Below are 21,965 nucleotides of genomic sequence, written 5' to 3' on the forward strand. Positions count from 1 at the left end.
TGTTTATATATATATATATATATATATATATATATATATATATATATATATATATATATATATATATATATATATATATATATATATATATATATATATATATATTCCACTTATGTTCTTTTGAATACATGTATGTATTTATGAATGTATGCATACATGTATGTATTATATGTATGTAAGTAATTATGTATGTATGTATGTATGTAATTATGCATGTATCTATGTATATATGTATGCACGAATATATGTATGTATGTGTGTTCTTATGTATGTATTTTAGTTTGTATCTTCATATATATATATATATGTATGTGTGTATGCATGCATCTTTTTGTGTATAGAAGAATTATCTCATGTATTTATGATTATGTATGTATATATGTATGTATGTGTTTATGAATGTATGAATATATGTATTTAAGTATGTCCCTAAGTATGTATATATGTGTGTAGGTATTTATGTATGGATGAATGTATATATGTATGTATTTTCCACGCATGTCCTTTTGAACACATTTATGAATGTTTGTATAAATGTGTGTATTATATGATTGTAGGTTTTTATGTATTTATGTATGTATGTATGGTTTTGTGTATGTAATTATGTATGTATGTATATATGTAGTATGTATGTATGTTTGTATGTACATATGTAAGTATGTATGTATGCATGCATGAACATATGTATGTATGTATGTATGTATGTATATGTGTTATTATGTATGTATTTTTTGTATGTATGACTTAATGCGTGTAAAGATATATGCATATATGTATGCATATATGTTCATATGTATGTATGTATGTATGTGTGTGTGTGTATGTATATATATATGTAAGTATGTGTTCATTTTGGTTCATTTGTATGTATGTATCTATATATGCAGGCATATATGTATGTATTCATTTATGATCATATGTATGTAGGTGTTTATGTACATATGTATGTATGAATGTATGTATGAATGTATTTAAGTATGTATCATATGTGTGTCAGTATGTATGAATCTATGCAGGTATCAGGTATTTATGCATTTAAGTTCGTATGTATATTTGTATATATATATGTATGTATGTATGCATGTATGTACATGTGTACATGTATGTACATCCATCGGTGAACAATGGCTTCAAGAGATGTGCACATCTCTTTAAATTGTTTGAATTCTTTCTGAACAGCAAAGGTTGTTTTGGAGAGAAGGCCAGAGAGGCCGGACCGACAGTTGGGTCCTGCACGGCGGAGGGTTGGAGAATACATGGGCAGAAGGATGGCGGGCTGGAGCTGCCAGGCAGGAGGTCTGGAGGAAAACCAAAGAGAAGATTTATGGATGGAGTGAGAGAGGACGTGAAGGTAGTTGGTGTGAGAGAGGAGGATCCAGAGAACAGGGTTAGAAGGAAGACGTCGATCCTCTGAAGGCAATCGGAAAAGAAGACGCTTCGTTGATTTGGGGATGCCGGAGCCTGAGCCGGCTGTCACCGGCTGAGGGGCGGGAGGCGCCCGGGTTCGGTGCCAGTCCATGAAAGACCACATAAACAAACTAAAGACCTTTCCATCTCCCGAGAGTCGGAGGATCCAGAGAAGATGATTGGATGCCGGGGGTTGATTCCTGAAGGGAAAACACACCGGTAGAAGATTTGAACTGGTGTCTGATGCCACACCTGCACCAGAAACAGTAAGATCAATCAGTAACAGCCATCTCTCTCTTTCTCTCTTTCTCTGTATATCTGTGTGTGTGTGTGTGTGTGTGTGTGTGTGTGTGTGTGTGTGTGTGTGTGTGTGTGTGTGTGTGAATGAGTCAAGTGTGTGGTTGTGAAAAAGTAACACATGCACCTGAGATCCAACAGTAGCACAAAATCTGTGTGTGTGTGTGTGTGTGTGTGTGGTTGTGTGTGTGTGTGTGTGCTGTATAATTTCCTCAGAGCCTGATCAAAACCGACCCCAAACCCCGAGTGTATCCTGTTGGTTTACAGCTTTGATGGAAAGATATACAAATATTGAAGAGTTTCTATCGGCGAGGTCACTTTAGGAAAAGTCAAAGGATTTCAGGAGTATTTTGATATTTTGATATTTTGATGAAGTGTGTTTGTTCTGCTCTTAAACGTGCCACCAGGGTCCGAGTGCCACACAAGGGCTTAAAAGAAGGTAGAAAACTTTTCTGAATAATCGCTCCATTCACTACTTTTTTCACAAAGATTTTTCTTTTTCAACAAACAGAAATGTATTAAATAATATGTGTGTGCCATATTTTTGAGGAGAGCTGTACATTGATTTATTTTAACTTATTTATTATAAAAAAAATATTGTAAGAAATGTATTGTGTTGTATTTATCATATCTCAATTAATTGTAAAAAAAAAAGCTGCAATGGTTCATCCAGTCCTTTAGAAAGAAGCATTTTGTATATAAAGAGAACATAAACGTATGCGTATCTTTATTTATATCGCCCATTTTCTATATCGCTATTGTTAAACATTGAAAAACATTTTGAATTTGTCAAACTTCTGTATGCCAACCTTACAGTCCAGGACAAACACAGAGCGATGTTTAGGCTTAAAAATGAATCCGTTTCCTTGAACCAACTGCGACGTGACCTGACGAACTCCCGCGATAAACGTTTTACAAAATGCAACGGGTGGAATATTTATGCAAACTAGGAAATTACACCCAGTTTGACCTCCGCTTATTCCTCAATGTGAGCCACAATGGATCTGAGTGCTTCTGCTCATGTATAAATCATTACGTGGCTGGCGGTATCACATCTATCCCGTCTCATCTCTATTACGCTTCTCCTTGCGCCTCTATTGGCTGGATTTTGCTCGTCCCATTTAGGAGAATTATACAACTCACATTTCCCAAACCTTCCTGATAGCAAACTCACAGGTACTGTTTTCCATTGCCATTGCAGAGCGTGCAGCCCTCTCGCTCACGCCAGCAGCGACCGCTTCGCTTCTTCCCGGTTTAAATCACTGGAGCGGCAGCATCTCACCATGATGGCTCCTCGTCCAGCTCCCCGATGATTTGCTTCTGGGATCCGGAGGAGTCGTCTTAGAACCCGGGACGGAGGATCCGACCCAACCGCCCGTCTGGATCGACAAGGTTCGCCTCGCTTTTCTGGAACTCTGTTCAAATCAAAGCAGGTGATTCGTTGGAGGATGAAGAAAAGGACATTTCAAGCATATAAACACCAGTTTATTCATTTCAATATTTCATTACTTTCGTCACTTCTTTTTTACGTATTGATTTATTCATTCAGTTATTTCTTCCTTTATTTTTTTGTTTTTTTTCCATTCCGTTGATAGATTGATTGCACTTTTAATGTGTTTGGACATGAATTGTTTGTCTTTATTTGTAAACATTATGCTGTTCTCAGCCAGGAAGAAGCTTGAGTTCTTCATAAAGTGCGACTCGTTACAAAGATCAAATTGATGAAGTTAGAAATGTGTGTCCGACTTGAATGGAGCATAAAAGCATTGTTCGGTCACCAAGGTCGAGGTCAATTCTTCTCAAAATCTTTTTGTGGCGACCGGATTTGAATTTGTTCCCTTGGAGGCGTCTCACCCCTCATCTGAGAGGCTTCTTCACCTTCACAACTGAAGAAAAACACTTTAGACACAAGATTTCAACAAGAATTTGGCAAAATAGTCGATTGTTCTCATTTTTTGGGTTTCCGGTTTCAAAACATATCAAGGGGTTTTGTCCCGGCCACCCCTGTAGTTTATAGGTTTATTATCTTCATCTGGCAGAAAACAAGATATTTTTCACACATGGAGACAAACAATCAGGCACCGTCTTTTTACACATCTGGACAATTTAAGTTCCACTGAAAGATGAACTGAAAGATAAACCGCAGTTCAATCTGCATGTTTTTGGGTCGTGGCAGGAAAACGGCGTGAAGGCCTTCTTGCTGTGAGCAAACACCAACCACTGCACCGAAAACAATTATTATCTTGTTAAAGTCTGACATATTTGATCCAGGGGTCAAATATCTTCACATTCCCATTGCTTGGGTTTGAATGTTTGAGCATCATACAAGGGTTTTACTCGTCAGGTCGCACCTTCAAATGTGGTTTTAAAGGGGTTTGAACAATTTTGGGAATCATTTGCCAAGACTTACATGTAAACAACTGCCCAAAGCCCAGAACTGAACGCTGCATTTAATTGAACTTTCACAGGATGGGACAGTTGAACTTCTACTCAGTGGGAGGAAGAAGGCAGAGAAAGTTCTGAATATATCAAAAGTCTGAGCAGACGTCTTCAACGGTGACCATTTACCGCTCAACAAACCTTATCTTTATTCCAACCATCAGAACGACGATGCGGCAGCGGCTCCTCTTCTCTTCTTCTGGTCTCCACGCTCTCCTCTCTGCACCTCCACCTCCATCACATTATTATTTATACCTCTTACTTTAGACCTTCTGCTGCTGTGAAAAGGACGGCTGTCAAATTCAATTTTACCGCACTTGGCTGTGCGCTGATAATAAAGAATCTCATCTCATCTCTGGTCCGAGCCGTCTGTGGGGCATCTTGCCGTCCGCCCCGCTGCGCCTTGCAGAGTCTAAACGCTAGTGTTTGTTATGCTAACGAGGCAGGTGTGACGCAGCAGTTTGGTTGAATAAGGTTGCAACATTAATGTTTGGTGGAAGAAGGCAGGAATGTGGACGAGTCGCCCGCATTGGAATTTGAATTTGGAATTGTGAGGCGACTGCATAGCTTGTGTAAAACCAAATAAGTCAGACGGGTCACGTAGGTGAGGGCCTGTCGGGGTTTGCTGACCCCCGCATGGGTTCAGGTGTGTTCATCGGTCTTTGCATTGACCTCAGCGCAGGGTTGGGTGCAGTTTGACAAATATGGCTCCTTACGAGCATCGCTGTCTTCAAAGATGTGGCCCCTGTCCTGAAAGTGTGTTGGGGCCTCGCGGTCCCGTCCTGAGGAGGGAGCTCTCCTCAGATGGGCCTCCTTTTGCCTAAACGATATGGAGCTCATCACTACAGGCTCATTCTTGAGCTTGTGTGTTGGTGTTCTCTCCGTCTCGGGGTGCCGAGGGGTTTGACATGAACTGGCCTCATGTTTGTCGAGACGGCTGTTTGGTTGAGTCGTCACTTCTGACTTCCGACAACTGGTACTTCGGTGACTGAATGGCACTTCTTGTAAGTGGCTTTAGATAGAAGCGTCTGCCAAATGACTGTCATGAAATGTGATGTCCGAAAACCTTCTCACTAAGTCAAAAGAGCTCCACATCGTGTGGTGTTGCAATGTCCCAGCATTTGTTTCTGTCTTTATCATGTTCCCAAGGGTTCCTTTGGGAAGTTTTAGAAAAGGCTCATCCAAGGTCGTCACAATAATTATGGGCTTTGCTCCACCTGATAACTGAGGGTTTTAATGACCTTTAGTCCGTGTTGACGGAACGGTGAGACTTGAACAAAATGTACCGATCAGTTTGGGCTGGTTTTCGTTCCTTATGTTCAGCTTTCTGTTCTGTAGGTTATCGAGAGTCCAAGAAGGGCGGCGAGACATCAGAGAATCCTATTTGTCATGAGCTGACCTCCTCTGGGGTTTAAGCCATATGTCATCTTCTTACCGGAACAAATGGGTTTGTATGGCGCTCTGGAAACAGACAGGAACACAATATTTAGCCCATCGGTTCATCAACCACATCTATATCCATACATGGTCAATACATAATCAATGGCATAGATGTGGATATACTGTATAATCATATTCCATCACATACAGTCTTCTAACTGTCTGATTATATTTACATTCATCATATTTTGTTTGAGAATGAGAGAATGAGAGAACAACTTTATATTTCCCGAAGGAAATTGTTGTGCCAGAGTTTCAAGCAAAAACATAACAGTAATACATAATAGTAGGAAGGAGGAAGAATAAGAAATAAAATAAGATATAAATTGTCTTAACTGTTTTAAGGTCTTAACTACAAAGATTTGAAGATTTGAAATGTACAATTTACTTGATCTGCAAACCTTTCTTCTCATCATTGAATGCTGTTTGAAAAGTCATCAATATATGAATTTGAACCATTTTCTATAGTGTCACTGTGATTTGATAGCAGGCGAGAGATAAACAGCCAGAAATAACACTTTGCAAAGCACAGTTTTCAAGTAAAGCGAGATGAAGTCGGCAAGCGAGGCAACGCAGGCGCCTTCCATCCATCAATAGGTGCCTTTCCCTCAGGCGCTCTGGGAATTGAGCCAGCAACCCCCTGAGAGCTCACAGTGCAAGTTCCTGCCTTTAGACGCACCTGTATTCACACTGGAACACACACACACACACACACACACACACACACACACACACACACATCTATGGATTTGAAATATATCTGCCTACACAAACGCAGAGCTCCGTCCAAACCTCTTCCAACTCTCTTACCGGCATCAACAGTTTCCCACATTGCTACTTTATGAATAATGATTTACTTTACGGAGGAAAAGGCCAGGCGGACCTTTCTCGTGCTCGGAGGGATGGATTTAACAGAAACAGCCCAAAAACAGAGAGGCGTCCGTAGAAACAGTCGACGGACTCATTTCGGTACGAGAGATTGCATAAACTGGGTCACGTTCAACACGGTTGTGAATAGTTTGTTTCTCAATCAAGAGAACTCAAACAATTGGAGCCCCTAAGCGAGTGTAACCAGGGATACCGTTACAAATGTACTTGCTTAAGTCTCAGTTCAGCTGACGGCAAGAAATGCATTTGGCGAGCAGAGTTCTGAGTGACTTGGACGTCCATAGAGTGCAGCTTTTTTTACATCCGGACTTTTCCATTTTTTATTCTGATATTTCCCCGCACCAAGAATCTACTGACAGCCTAATCTGATCATTTTCACACCTCCGTAGTTGAGTTTTAAACATAAAAATCATGCAAATCCACTCCGCCATGCAGTTACTGGAGCATCCGCTCGCTCGGTTCGCAACATGAACTGGATTTTACCGGCTGACTGCAGGTTTGCAGAGGTGGTTGTGAGCTTTGACCGTCCGGTCGGTCCGACGGCCGGTCGGATCGTTGGATCGGCTCACGCGGCCGTCAGAATTCATCCTGTGGCGGTCAAACCGTTGTGACCGATCAGGATTGTTTTCTCTTTCAAGAGTTAAATCCAGAAAAGAAAATGGGTCTCTTTAAAAAAAACAATATAAGCAAGCGGTCAATAAACCATTATGAGACCTGCCGCATAAAAGTGTCAACCAGAAAAGCTGTTTTATTCAAAACTGCTAAGAAGTTCTGTCATTGACCTGTTTGTGAATCAAGCTCACAAGTCACAGATAAAATAGATGTTATCAAATGAATTGTTTGTTTATTTTTGTCATTCTTGTACATGTGTTTCTTTTAAGAGCAACAGCAAAGGCTTTCTCCGCGGATTCACTCGTTCAGTTATTTATCGATCATTGTATTTGATTTTTCTGCAAAGAGACATGACACCTCAACAATCTGCTGCACATTGCATTCATATAACTGGAACAAAATAATACACAAAACAAACAAATGTGCAAAAATATGTTTGACGTCTTCATTTTGTACGCATTTGTATGTATTCATTTTCATATTTATTGATGCGCATATTTATTTACACATTTGCTTATGAGTTCTCTGCTTGACTGCATTTCCCTTCAATGTCCGGCACGAGGTTGGAGAGTAAATGAGCGACAGAAGCCGACATCATGTTTGGGTCTCTGGTGATGGTGTTGTGCACGGCTGTGTTTCTGCGCGTCGCTCACACGCGTGTTCCTCGCTGTTCATCCAAGTGAGTGACAGCCTCTCGTATTCCGTGGCATGTTGTTTCATTTTAAAGGCGGGCCGGAAATCCCATCACATACGTCAAAGTCAGGCTCCGGTGACTCGGGGCGGAAGAATCTGGAGGAAAAACAGAAAGCATGCTAATACCCTTCATTCATATGTAAACACTTGATGTTTGTGTGCATTTGTGCGCGTGTGTGTGTGTGTGTGTGTGTGTGTGTGTGTGTTTAGTACAGCACGGAAAAGCAGCCGCGGCGTCGGTCGATTGCTTCGTGGAATTCCCACGTCGACGTTCTTGGACTAGATTTGAATTGGACCGATTCATTTCCGTGCGATGGAGCCGGCAGGACGCCTCACGTGCACGCCTGGCGGCTGCTTCCGTAAAGTCTGGCCGAGCAGATTTGGACGGTAAAGCGCGTTGTTAACCAACCATAACGCTCATTTCACCGAGTGGCCGCACTTCTTTGGGAAAACTCTTTGCTTCCTTTGTCATTTTTTATAATCGGAAAGAACACAGAGAGGCAATTACGTATTGGAAGAACGCACTCCAAAGGGAGGCTTCCTGACATGTGGCCTCTGCGAAGCTAATGGGGATTATTTTATTGATTATTAAGCACAAAGACCAGATACGGAAAACACGGCAGTCACAAAAAAGCGTCTTTGGTGCGGAAAGCAGCCAATGTGAATGTGATTATACGTTTGAACGAACACAAAAATGGGCCAGAAATTCCAGAATTGCAGGAGCTTTTGTTTATGAATTTCCATGATATATATAATATATACATATATAAAATACTTCAAATGACCTTCAAGGCTGAGGGTTTGATAGGGGAAATGACAGGGGTCAAAGTTATTACCATGCATTATTAAATTGTAATATGTAATATGTAATGTGCATTGTTTTTTTTTTTCAAATACCATTGTCAGCAGTGTGAATGTTGTCGGGTTTACGAGGGTTTATAGAGACATGCTGCTAATGGTTTTATGATCTTCATGTCTTGTTAATGAGAGACAAATGCCACCAAATGTCAAGGACGGTGCAGGAATAGTACAGATTTTCAGCACCGATTCACATTCGTGAACAGTTGACTTGGTTAAGAGGCACTTTCAGTGACCTGACAGCTAGATACGCTTTGTTTTACTTGACAAATTATCCAGTTTGAAAACACAAACAAGCACTTGAAGCTAGAAGGAAAAAGAAAACACGTCTTTTTGAATGTTGGATATATCTGTGGTTTTACCACACATTTCATGTAATAGAAGTGGAGAAAAGCCACCATTTTGAATTATATTCATTCTTTTAACATTTATTTTTCTGAACAGAATTTCTATATAAACTCGATTAAGTTTGTATGTCAATCAAACAGTGATGTCTGCATGAGCTACTTTGGAGGGAAATTGGATATTTTGCATCTTTAAAAGTACATTGCATTATCAAGCATTAAAGTCACCTGACCTCATTTGAAAGATATATACATATACTTATAGATATACATAAACATATAAATACACATATACATATACACATATGTATACATATACATATAAATACACATATACGTATACATATGCATATAAATGTAAATATACATATACATATAAATACACACACATATACACATACGTATACATATACATATAAATATACATATAGATATACCTATGCATACGCATATTTATATAAATATGCATAGACATATACATATAAATATACATATACACATTCATATTTATGTAAATATACATATACATATAAATATACATACTAGTCATAGAGTCAGACAAAGATGGTTTACATCCATTGTTACAGTTGCAAGTTTTCAATTTAACTCAAAAAAGACATGGAAAAAGGATGGCAAATGTATATATTTCAAAATATATACGTTATTCAAAATGTATGTATTTGAGTAAAGGAGGAACAAAGACAAAAGGCATCATCAGAAATATGAGAAGTGAGAATAAATTAACCAATTAAAAGCTGTGAGGACACAAAACAAAATGGGGAGACAACAGACAGGACATGTGTGAGCTGACGAGAAAGTAATAGGAGGTATAGCACACACACACACACACACACACACACACACACACACACACACACACACATCCACGCGCTCGCCATGAAAATTCCCACAGAGTGAGGACACCTCAGGCAGACTGTTTACATTCAAAAGGCAGGGACTTTGATACAAAGCCAAATAATCCATTTTTTTTGTTTTCCAGTTTCCACAGGGTCCTGTGTTTGTGTCGGGACGGAGGTTTAGTGTGAATATGTGCGGGACAATACTTATACACACTGAAAATATCTTTTAAAACAGTTTGATTGGTGGAGGATTAGTCTTGTAAACACGTGTGACTCAAGCTCTAATGGTGGAATTAAGTGCTGCCTCAGGCATCACCACTTTAGAGCGCCATTGAAAATGGTCTCTGCGCCACAGGGCCTTTGGAGCTCCCGCGCGTGCACGTGAACCCCTGCTGCAAGGCTTCACAACAAAGAAGGGCCAAAAACATCCGTTCGATCAAACGCCGGAGTAACCACCTTATGCAGATTTTAACCACCCGGGTCACGTCAAAGCTGCTGCTTATGATGGCAGCTCCAGTAACTTTCAGCCGCACCTCTAATGGAAAACCAAAAGGAACTGAAGAAAACTAATGACTCCATTTGAAAAGCTCGTAATGTATAAGTAAACAGCTGCGAGCTGTGCGCCATTACTGGTGCGCTCCATGAGCAGCGATACCCATGTGATTTACAGTGATTAAGTAAATGCGTGTTGTTTTACACAGCCAGGGTTATTTTTCTCGGCTCGTCCGACGCGCTTGTTCATCGCTGTGTGTGAACTCGGCGAGCGGCTCCCGCAGACCATGAAATGTTATCATCATTTAGATATCTGAGGCGATAATATTGCCCATTCAATTCAACCCTCTTTGCTACTTTTTTTAAGCCTTTGCTTTTCCAAACTGCGTCTGCATTAACTGCGATTCCAAAGCCGACGACTGCAACGTTGAGTTTATGTCCTTTTTAGAGCAAGCATTGCTCTTTTTATGTCAGAAGTGAACTTCCGAATTCATTGCTATTTTATTGTTGCTCTTCAATACATTGTACGTTTAAATTTTATTTCATCCCCCCTAAATCTACATTTTATACTCATTATTATCATAATAATTATTATTATCAGTAGCAGTGGGTTGGAGTAGTAAATGTATTAGAAGTAGTTTAAGCAGTATTTTGTTCCAATGTATTTATTCATGCATTTTTATTTTCTTTTGGTTGTTTTTAGTTTTTGTTTTATCCAGGTATATTTTCGTTGACCACCAGTGTAAACGGCGTCCTCGGTTCGGGTGTTGCATGGTTTAGAGACGGCGGCAGCGGGGAAACAGAAGGAAGCAGAGCTGGAGGTCGCCGAGGTAAAGATGTTGACGATGAGGATAAACATGTGCAGAGAAACTGAATACATTATTAGAAGGAGGCGGCCAAGCGGGACGCCGAGTGGAAGACCAAAGAGGAGATTGATGGATGGACGGAAAGAGGACGGGAAGTTGGTCGGTGAGAGAAGAGGATGCAGAGACTAAGACTGGGAAGGCAGCTCACTTTCAGAGGGAAGCCCTGAAGGGAGCAGCTGGAAAACACATATATGCATGTACGTATCTATTGTCACGGACATATTGTAATTTTTATATGTAAGCGCACCATTATGAGTTTCATCCAGACCCACAGATTCATAGGATGGTGATCCGTCTGGCTTTGGCAGAAATGAATGTAGCAATAAGGCCACCAGCTGTGGGCCTTTTTATTTAGAAACAAGTTAAGCATGGCTAACTCTGACTGTGGAACAAATGCGGATAATGACGCCCACATCACAATTCGTTCCGTGGAGAATCTACCAAAATGAAGACTAACAGCTGTACAGTAAATGAAAACCAAAAAATCAATGGATGCTAAGAAAATGTATCCCGATGGAGATCGAGAAAAAAATTGAAAAAGCGGGAGATAAGGTATTTAAAAACGTTGCAGGAAGCGATGATGAGAGGATACAATAACAAATCCAGAGGAATTAGATTGTCAACAATGACTTTCACCTCGACAGACTTGTGTGACAAATCGCTTACGATGCAAATGTTGCTGTACGTGTTTCCTGATAAATATTGCCACTGTGAGAAGCAAAACAAAAGGAGAAATCTACATAACTGCACACACATCAGCCCACGGGTGTTAAATAGGCATGTCAATCTGCTGCACCTGTGGTTAATATTAACCTTTCTGTGTGTGTTACCATCATATATGGCACTGTGCGTTTGTGTGTGTGTGTTTGGTAAGATTAAACTCTTATGAGTTACTATTAAAATATTTTTTTGTGGATTTGGGATTTGCCTAAGAATTGCATGTTGCTAATAATGCATTTTCAATGTAATCTTAGTGTTGGGGTTATATGTCCTCTGCATTTATTCTTCTACTGTGTTGTGTTTTCCTCCCTTCCTTTGGCCTGAGGTCGCCACCGTCAATCATCTGCCTCCATCCAACCCAATCTTCTGCATCCTCTTCTCTCACACCCACAAACTCCATGTCCTCTTACACAACATCCATGAATCTCCTTGGAGTTCCAACCTCAGTATCCTTCAACCAATGCAGTCAATACAGATAAACATGCAACACACACCTTGTTACAGCCATGGTAGAAAACTATAATATCTAAGACACCAAAATTCTGTCTTCCTCCCACTTGGCAGCGCTCATTGTAAGAATCAGCAGCAAGAAGAGACATGGAGGCATCTGATTTTCACATGAGGTCGTACGGTTCTTCGTCTTCTTCTTTTACTTTGGGCTTTTCTCTTCAGGCGTCGCCACAGCGAACCGACGTTCTCCTTCCAATCTTCTCTTTGCTTTTCCTCTAGACCTCCAATTCCAGCATCCGTCCACCAATACATTCACTCCCCCTCCTCAGTGCACGAGCCAACCGACCCAACCGCGTCGCTCTGATCGTCCTCGGTGATGACGCTAACGGAGAGACACGAATGAGACTCACTGATCGTGAAGTGCCCGACATGGGAGAGTAGCTGCCATGGTTGTGTTCCTCTCTGAGATGAACGCCATGGAGTGAGAGAGAGGAAACGATGCGTACGAGTTGTAAGGCCACATAAAGACTTTCACCGGTGGCCCGTGGGAAGAATCATCCAGCCAACAGCATCGGAGTTGTTTTGTTATTATCTATCCGGCATTCTTAAGAGACAAACACGGAGATATTCATGTTTCTGTCTTGCACGTCAGTCCTCTGGCATTGTTTCCATTGTCAGGGGTGAATGATTACAACAGCACCACGTTGGAGGAATAAATAGCACTTTAGAGAAGGTTGTGCTTTCTTTGTCTCCTGTTGTCATGCCAGGAATGTCGTCAATAATTATACAATCTGCAGGTGCCTTGGGGCGCAGCAGGTTCATCTTACATTTAACTGGTGTCTCAATTATATTTTCCATGCTCACCCGCGCTGACTTTTTTCCCCCATTCTGCTGTCCATCTTTATTCTTGTTGTTGTTGCAGTTCAATCTGCTGTCCATTTATTTGTGGATGTCTTTTTCCATCTATTAAGTGTCTCTCTATTTATATTTATATTTATATTTACCATACACCGCTGTAACATAAGAATTTCCCTTATGAGGATCAATAAAATACATCTTATCTTATCTTTTCTAAATCAGGCATACAAAGGTTGAGTTTCTCAGTAAAACTGGATCTTTTTCTGGTCTCCTCTGGTCCAATATTGTTGCGGTTGAATAATTCAATAATGATGGTGCAAATGATAAAAATTGTCAAACGATGAATTATAAATGATGCTAACTTAGTCACTTCCGGCCTCAGTGTGCCATTTCAACCGACCACATTTGTTACATTTAATTGGTGACAACGTTTTCTGATTTAGATCCACATCTGACCCGCTAACACAAATGGTGTGACGCCAAAATAAGCAAGCATGTGTTGATCCACCAGGCTGTGATGGCTAGAATAAATAACTTGACAAGGAAGATAAAACCCAAATGCACAGCTTGAGTCTCTTGTCAATCTGAGCTGTATTTTAATATCATATGTAAAGAAAATTGAGCAGTTACCTAACTCAAAAAAAACAAATAGACAGACTCTATTATCTATTATTATTACTCTACTATGACAAGAAACTACAAAAACAATAATATTAAGTCCCAGGCATGAGAGCAGGAGAATTCAGCATGGACTGTGAAATTGGTACAAACTAAGAAATCAGTATGAAAACAAAAACACCAGTGCGAAACAAAATAAAATGACACAATACATATATTTTACATTGGAATGGAGAAAAACCATGTGCAACAGGTTTAGATGACACAGGCATTGCATCGCTTTTGCATCGGATCATCTCTTGCCTTTGTAAAGTTGAACGGATGCAAAACACCGGCAGTGAATTTGTAACTCTTATTTTTTTCTTTACATATTCAGAGCTTCAATGTATTTCTATTCATTCATTTTTTAATCAATGACATTTTTAACTGAGAATGATCACAATATATGTATGAAACAAAGAAAAGATGATCTATCTTAATAAATCATCCATCCATCCATCCATCCATCCATCTTCTTACCCTGCACTCGGGGTCGCGGGGGGAAACTGGAGCTGTTGCATAAATCATATTATTCATAATTATTAAATAATTTGAAAAATTTAGGCTGCCCTGGAAAGAAACAAGCCTACCAGATCCTGCCACATCCAGATCTGGAGGAATAAAAGAGGAACTTCTGAAAGACTCGGACATAAATCTGCAAAAGACATTCCTGAAGAGTCGACGGTTGTTGAGAAGAGTGAATAAACTCCCCTTGATATTCTCTAAATATAAGGCATTTTTTCTTGTTGTGACTCCGAGCAGCAGCTTTCACACTGTGTTTGCGTTCCTGCGAGATACGATAGTTTAATAAACCAGAACATGCGTAGATGTTTTCAAAGCGGCACTCCTTTTTTGGAAAAAAAGAAGCAAAGGCCAACCGGGACAAGAAGACGTCTTTCCCATGCGCTGATCGAAACACAGCGAACGATGAGCAGAAAAGGAGCGATGGAAATGTTTTTAACGCAGAAAGAAGGAAGCAGATTCTTGAACCAGTGACAGTTCCATAGATAATTGCATATTCCATAAATATTGCAGTTAAAAAATGCCACAATGGCATGGTTTGTGATGATGTGACAACCTTAATTCACCAGAGCAGAAATAGAAGAACATGAAAACCAAAATGGACCAAATCACAAATCATGAGACGGTTGTTAATTACCATCATCTAAGATTCAATTCCCTGTAATGTCATGGAGAGTCTGAGCAATAGAAAGTCAACAATAATCCACAGAGCATAAAAGCAAACAATTATGTTGCATTCCTCTCATTTCACAATTCTTTTGAGAATGTTTCATTATCATTATGTCTGCAAGAATGTCACTTGATAGAACTCAATATCTAAATCAAGCAGAAATGAAGGAATAGAAATTCTAAAAACTGATAAAAATAAAATAAAAAAATACTCAGAACAAATCATTCTCTATCTGAATACAAATATTCACAAAGAGACATAAATATGGATACAGAGAGAGATCTTTATCCATCCATCCAATCATTATCTACAGCATATCTTGCCATTACTGTCATGGGGATGCCAGAGGCTACCTGAGCTGGGCCAGTTGCTACGGCAATAATAACAACAACAACAACAATAATAATAATAATAATAATAATAATAGTAATAATGAGATGATGAGATGACAACAACTTTATTCATCCCGAAGTAAAAACATAACAGTAATAGATAATAGTATAAAGGACGAAGAATAAGAAATACAATGAAATATAATGAAATATAAATTGTCTTAACTGTTAACTGTAACTACAAATATTTGATTTGATTTGAAGATTCCCAGCGGCTGAGGGAAGAGGAATTAAAAAGTCTGATAGCCTCAGGTAGGAAAGACAATAATAATAATAATAATAATATTAATAATAACAGTAATAATAATAATAGTAATAATAATAATAATAATAATAATAATAGTGACAATAATAACAATAATGATGATGATAATGATAATAATAATGATCATGATAATAATAATAATAATAATAATAATAATAATAATAATAATAATAGTGATAATAATAACAATAATGATGATGATAATGATAATAATAATGATCATGATAATAATAATAATAATAATAATAATAATTATCATAATAATAATAATGATCATAATAATAATAATAATAATAATAATCCCCCATGGGGATGAGCATGAGCAGGAGGCTGCTGGGCTGCCTTGAGGGCTTCGGTGTTTTCCTCAACAGCTCTTGGAGGCACCAGGAGGAGCCGGGAATCCAACAAGGATTGTTTGCTTCCACAGGCGGTTGCTGGACCTCCTGCCTCCTGCAGGAGGATGGCGTCCATGGATGCACACCTTCATTCACTCTCTTGTTCACACACCTGGGCAATTTTCCATTTTTTCCAATGAACCCTCTGCATGTTTTGGGCTGTGGAACAGAAAGAAATCAAACCAGGGTCCTTTGTGCTGTGAGGAGGATGCTATATAATTATGTTTCCTGATCTTACAGACTCTGATCATCCTGCTCGGCTACCACCAGGATGAGGATGGAGCGATGTCCATGGGTGTGCTGATTCTGTCGCTGCTGTAATGATACCCATGGACCTTCTGAACAAGAGGACCCCAGGAGGGCAGCCCGGGTGGACGCCCACTCCCATGGAGGAGGGGGATGAGATTCTAGAGGGGGATTGAACAACCATGGTGGAGTGACAATAAAGTAGCTGCGTCTCCTGGGAATAACCTTGGAATTGTGTCTCTTTGGCAACACAGTGGGATTGGAGTGCCTGGCAGATGAATTCATGAGGGACCCTATTAAGTGGTTTCTTCATGTACAAGAACATAAGGTGGAATTGTTTGTTCTTTTCAAGATGTCTCTCTGAGCCGCCTGGCCAAATGGATGACATCTGTTACTCCGCTTGCCTTTGAGAAACCACACCGGCGGGTTGTGATATCGATTGTACAAAAGAGTCGGTTTTCAATAACACGGTCAAAGATCTTGGTATGACAGAGCGGGAAGGCTGGTGGGTAGTTAGTGCGCCCCCGAACCACGGACGCCCCCTTTGCCTCTCCAAGAGGGGACTGTTGTGCTGGTCCAGGGTGGGGATACAGTATCTTCCTCCATCATCTGGTTGAACAAGCAGGCGAGATGCTCCAGACTTCATCCAGGAGGTTGTTGGGACCGGTCGCCTTCCGTTTCATAAATCTTCTTGATTGGAGATTTAGCAGAGGACCTCGGGTCCCACTCAGCAGGCCTGATCCAGGCATGGTGTACTCTCTGAGCTCTCGATCAATCCATCCATCACCTTCCACTTATCCTCCACTTGCCACTTGGAGATACCAGAGCTTATCCAGCTGTCGTGGTGCGAGAGGCGGGTACACCTTGGACCGGTGGCCAGTCGCTCCAAAGGCAACCAGAGAAACAAAATCACGTTCACTCTCTCATTCCCACATTTGGGGCATTTTCCCAAATTTCTTTTCATGTTTTTGGACTGTGGGAGGAAACCAGAGAACCTAGAAGAAGCCCACACAGTCATGAGGAGAACATGCAAGCTGGACAAAGAGGCAATAAGACCTGCGTTCTTTGTAACCACTGCTGCCACATCAGGACAGCGGATGGATCTGGGATGTCATTCTTATCGACCCCCAGACACTCGGTAGTTCAATGTTTCATGTTTATTGGAGCCTCTACAAAGACAGCCCCTTGGGCAGCCATCTTCTTCTGTTGGCCGCCCTTCAAGGATTGCCACAGTGAATCATCTTCCTCCATCTGGCCGTATTCTCTGTATCCTCTTATCTCACACCAACAAACTTCGTGTCCTCTTTCATTACGTCCATCAATCTCCTCTTTGGTCTTCCTCTTGGCCTCCTGACCAGGAGGTCCAACCTCAGCCAACCTCCAAAATTCACCCCAAGCCACCTCTGTGCATGACCAGACCATCTCAGTCCGGCCTCTGACTTCATATCCAAACCATCAAACATGTGCTGTAGCTCTGATGGACTCTTTCTTGATGCTGTCCGACCTAATCAGTCCTGGAAAGAACCTCCTCATGTAGGTCTCTGCTGCCTCCAGCTCTGCTTCCTGTCTTTTCTTCAACGCCTCTGTTTCTGAACCACAGCATCGCTGCTTCACCACTGTCTTGTCCACCTTTCCTTTTTGTTGTAGCGAACACTCTCTTTTTCCCTCATTAGCCCAACACTTCTCTCCAGACTGTGTTTCTCTGCCTCCAGCCTGCTCGGATGCATCTCTTCTGCTTCTGTCTCTGCCTTTACCGGTGGTGTTCATCCTTCATCGTCATGGCTGCCCAGTCTCCTGGTTAAGCAGTAAAGGGTGCGAGCGGAGGTGTGAGATCTTATTTGGTCCTTCAGAGCTCAGCGGTCCTTCACGCCAGCTCTGTCTTGTGTCCTTGCATCTTCCACCGCCTGACAAGCTAAGGTCCAGGTATACAGGTTTTCTTTTGTTAAGCCTGAAGTGAAGGACACTTGGTGTGGTGCTGTTGTGGGCCGATGCAGCCCAAGTGGATGCATTTGACATTTGTTGCTGGCTTGAGGTCTGTTTGCCGGTTCAGCAGGTAGTAGTTTTTTTTTGGTCAGCACTGTTGTCAATAACCAGGTAGGCCGTCCATATGCTGAAGCAGCTGTTGACAATTGTAAGGTCAAGTGCTTCAGCAGAGTCAAGGATTTGACAGGCCTCAACATTGGGGTTGCCAAAGCTCTGTCCCCCATGTCACTGAGTATCCAGCCCTTGTAGAGGCTATGTGACCTTTTAAGTAGCTGCCAATATTTGTCCGGGGTAATTGATTGCAAGTGCAAGTCAATGTTCCCCGAGAATTCTTCTTCCTCCTCCTCCGGGCAGCCGGCTCGGCGTGTGTCACAAGAAAAGAGTCGGATAGTTATATTACTTGAAATCACCTTCATGCAAATCAGCCGGCCCTTGTTACCGTTCCCTTTGACAACACTGTCTTGAAGCTGCTCGCTGACAGCCACAATGAAACTATTTTAATGGGGCCTCAGGCCGTGGTTGTAGATCTTTAAGCCCTTCACAATTTCCCTGCCTTTCCAACCTGTCCACGTTGCTTGGCAATTAAACACTCTCTTTGGTGCCTTTGCTACAAGGTCATGAGGCCTTTATGATCCTACATTAGTGTATTATCCTTTGCCTCAAATGTTCCCGTCCCTGTCATTTTATCCACCCAGATTCTAGATTCACTAGATACTGGAGTACACTGAAGTCCCAGGGGGGGTTGGGCACAGAACCAGGGGTAAGATAACCAATGAATGAGCACTTGAATGAATAAATTGATGTCAAAGTTTTCGAAATATTTTACAGTACACGACCGGCCCCGGTAACGTCATGGTTGTTTATGAGTTGCTGTTATTGATAATTTGGGGTAGATGGGTGGGGTCCTTAATGTCATCTCAATAAAGGATTGCAATACGCTCAGCAGGACTCGCTAGTCCGTCAGCATGTTAGCAGGATATTAATCAAGACTGATAACCGCAATATCGCTAAAGGGAATTTTACAGCAATGTCATCATCACGGCCGCAGGAAGTTAGCGACTGTTATTTAGCCTCTATGATGAACACGGTTGTGGAAGAGAATGCTGATCAGCACGAGGCGATCGTTGAATTTAAATGTATGTTTCTTTGAGAACATAGACAGCTGCTCCCCGCATGCATTCCTTCAACGTAAACAACTTAGTTGCATGCTGTTTTTAAAAATGTTCATTTGAAGGTAGCGCGGCACAGTGGTTAGCAATTCAGCCACACAACAAGAGGGTCTGGATTTAAAGATGGCAGCAGCCCTTCATTGTGCCGGCATGCTCTCGCTGTGTCTGAGCCGCTTCCCCCGGCTCTTCGGTTTCCTCCCACAGTCCAGAAACATCCAGAAGGTTTGTGGTCGACCCTAAAATGTTCAGACGTGAGCGAGCGAGTGAATAGTTTTATAGATCGACTGGCGGCCTGTCAAGGGTGGCGCTTGACTCTCGCCCAGCCGTCATTGAGCGAGAGGGAGTCCAGGATAAGTGGCAGAGATAATGAATGAATGGATGAATTTTTTTTTTTTCTTCATTTTCTTTTTATATGTATACATACACATATACAGTATATATTTATATGTTTCAAACTGCAATCTCAGCACACCTCGCTTATTTGTGATCGTTCGCCTCTTCAAATCGATAATGTTCAATAAAATAGACGATGCTCTTTACCCCAGACCACCGTATAATATAATGTGATATAATAATCTATTCTTTATGAATCCCTCCTGGTGGAATTGGTTCACTGCGATGGCGCCGTCCTGGACGAGCAGGAGGCTGCAGGGGAGCAGCGAGGGCTTCGGCTTGAGCCGGGAATCCCACCAGGAATGTTGGCTTCCAAAGACGATCGCCGGACCTCCTGTGCTGCGCCGCCCCTCCGTGGAGGCCAAGGTCCTAACTAGCAGCCAGGTCCTAACTAGCAGCCAGGTCCTAACTAGCAGCCAGGTCCTAACTAGATGTGTCTGGCGAGCCAGCGGTTCGATTGAATCATCGACCCGAGTCATCGACTCCAGGCCCCGCCTCCACTGCGTGGTGTCTGGTCCAAAATATTCTAACCTTTTATCCCTGGCGTACAAATCTTAATCTGCCAAACCTGCCTATTACTAATTACAGAATTTATCTCAAACCGCTTTCCTTCCACCGCTGCTGCCAAACACTTTAACACCTGGTTCTGACGCCAAGCGAGTCGCCCTTGCACATATGTATGAGCAAGAATGAATTATATCTGAAAGACTGAGCCTTAAAGGAACAGCTAAAAATTAAAAGATACACTCCAACTTTGTTCCAAATCTGCCTTTCTCATGTGTTCAGCCTCAAGTTAAAGAGAGATTTGCTTCTTCCTCCAGCATCCATTACATTCCCAACAACAGTTGCAGGAAATGTTAAATACCATTTGACTCAAGGTGCTCACTGAAGAGAACGGCATTCACTCGTATCTCTCCTCCTACATCCTCACTTACACTGTCAATGAGTCCACAGTGATGAACTTACAGTGGAAGCTCTGCTGCTTCCAACCAACTGCCACAGAAAAATCACTTTCAGACACAGTTTAAATAACAGTATGCGACTGCTTTCATTATCATTCACCGTTTGGAAGACCCCCGAGAGAAGACTTGACCTGGATGTCGCCTCTCACAAGATGGAGGTCAATGATAATTGAAAATTTGAACAGAAATTTGAATAAAAAGCAATAGAATCGACAAAGAATCGGCAAAGTGGACAAATGCAATTTATAATGATCGTTTTCTGACTAGCGATGAAGCATAGAAAACACAATTGAAATTGTTGATTGCTTAATGTGTTTTCACAGCAGGGTTTATATTGCGTTGCATGCGTGTTCTGACATGTTGCCGCTGACAAACTGGAAGCTGTGCATACAGGATGAACTCAATGAAACCCGTGAGTGTTGAAAGACGGGGTTTGCGGAGCTGTTGACGTTTACAGGGAAAGATACCCGCCCCAGAGAGAGCATCCTATCAGGGTTCACAGATGGTATGCCGGCCGGTCAGCGCTCGAGTTTTCAGACTCGCTCCCGAGACACTAGGATGGAAGTGGATGAAGCATCAGAACCTTCATTCTTTCAATCAAAGGATGAATCCCATTCTTCTCCTGCTGGCAGGTGGATCCAAAAGGAAAAACACTGATAGGGTACAGGGAGGGCAAAAAAGTATTTAGTCAGCCATCAATTGTGCGAGTTCTCATCATGTTTCATCATAGCTACACTTCAACTATGAGGGACAGAATGCAAAATAGTCCAGAAAATCATGTTATCTTATTTTTAAAGAATTTATTTGCAAATGATGGTGGAAAATAAGTATTTGGTCACCTATAAACAAGCAAGATTTCTGTCTGTCACAGACCTGTAACTTCTTTTTTAAGAGGCTCCTCTGTCTTCCACACATTACTTGTATTAATGGCACCTGTTTGAACTGGTTATCAGAATTAAAGTCACCTGTCAACAACCTCAGACAGTCACAGTCCAATCTCCTCAATGGCAAAGACCAAAGAGAAAACAAACTGCATAAACCAAACTGACCTGCACCAGGCCTCACAGACTGAATCTGCAATGGGTGA

General features: G+C 41.4%; 1 long non-coding RNA gene across 1 annotated transcript in view; it reads left to right on the top strand.

Annotated features, from left to right (window-relative positions):
* The window catches only part of LOC147227477 (uncharacterized), a 10,759-nt gene extending 7,743 nt beyond the window's left edge, over positions 1-3,016 (top strand). Inside the window, exons 2-3 of the long non-coding RNA XR_015107030.1 lie at positions 1,563-1,673; positions 2,906-3,016. This is a non-coding gene — a long non-coding RNA (uncharacterized LOC147227477). The remainder of the gene's footprint in view (positions 1-1,562; positions 1,674-2,905) is intronic.
* The last annotated feature ends 18,949 nt before the right edge of the window (positions 3,017-21,965 follow it).

The sequence above is a fragment of the Fistularia commersonii genome, chromosome 13 (genome assembly GCF_037954325.1).
Source record: "Fistularia commersonii isolate RoL2024-O1a breed Wild chromosome 13, RoL_Fcom_v1.0, whole genome shotgun sequence".
NCBI lineage: Eukaryota > Metazoa > Chordata > Actinopteri > Syngnathiformes > Fistulariidae > Fistularia > Fistularia commersonii.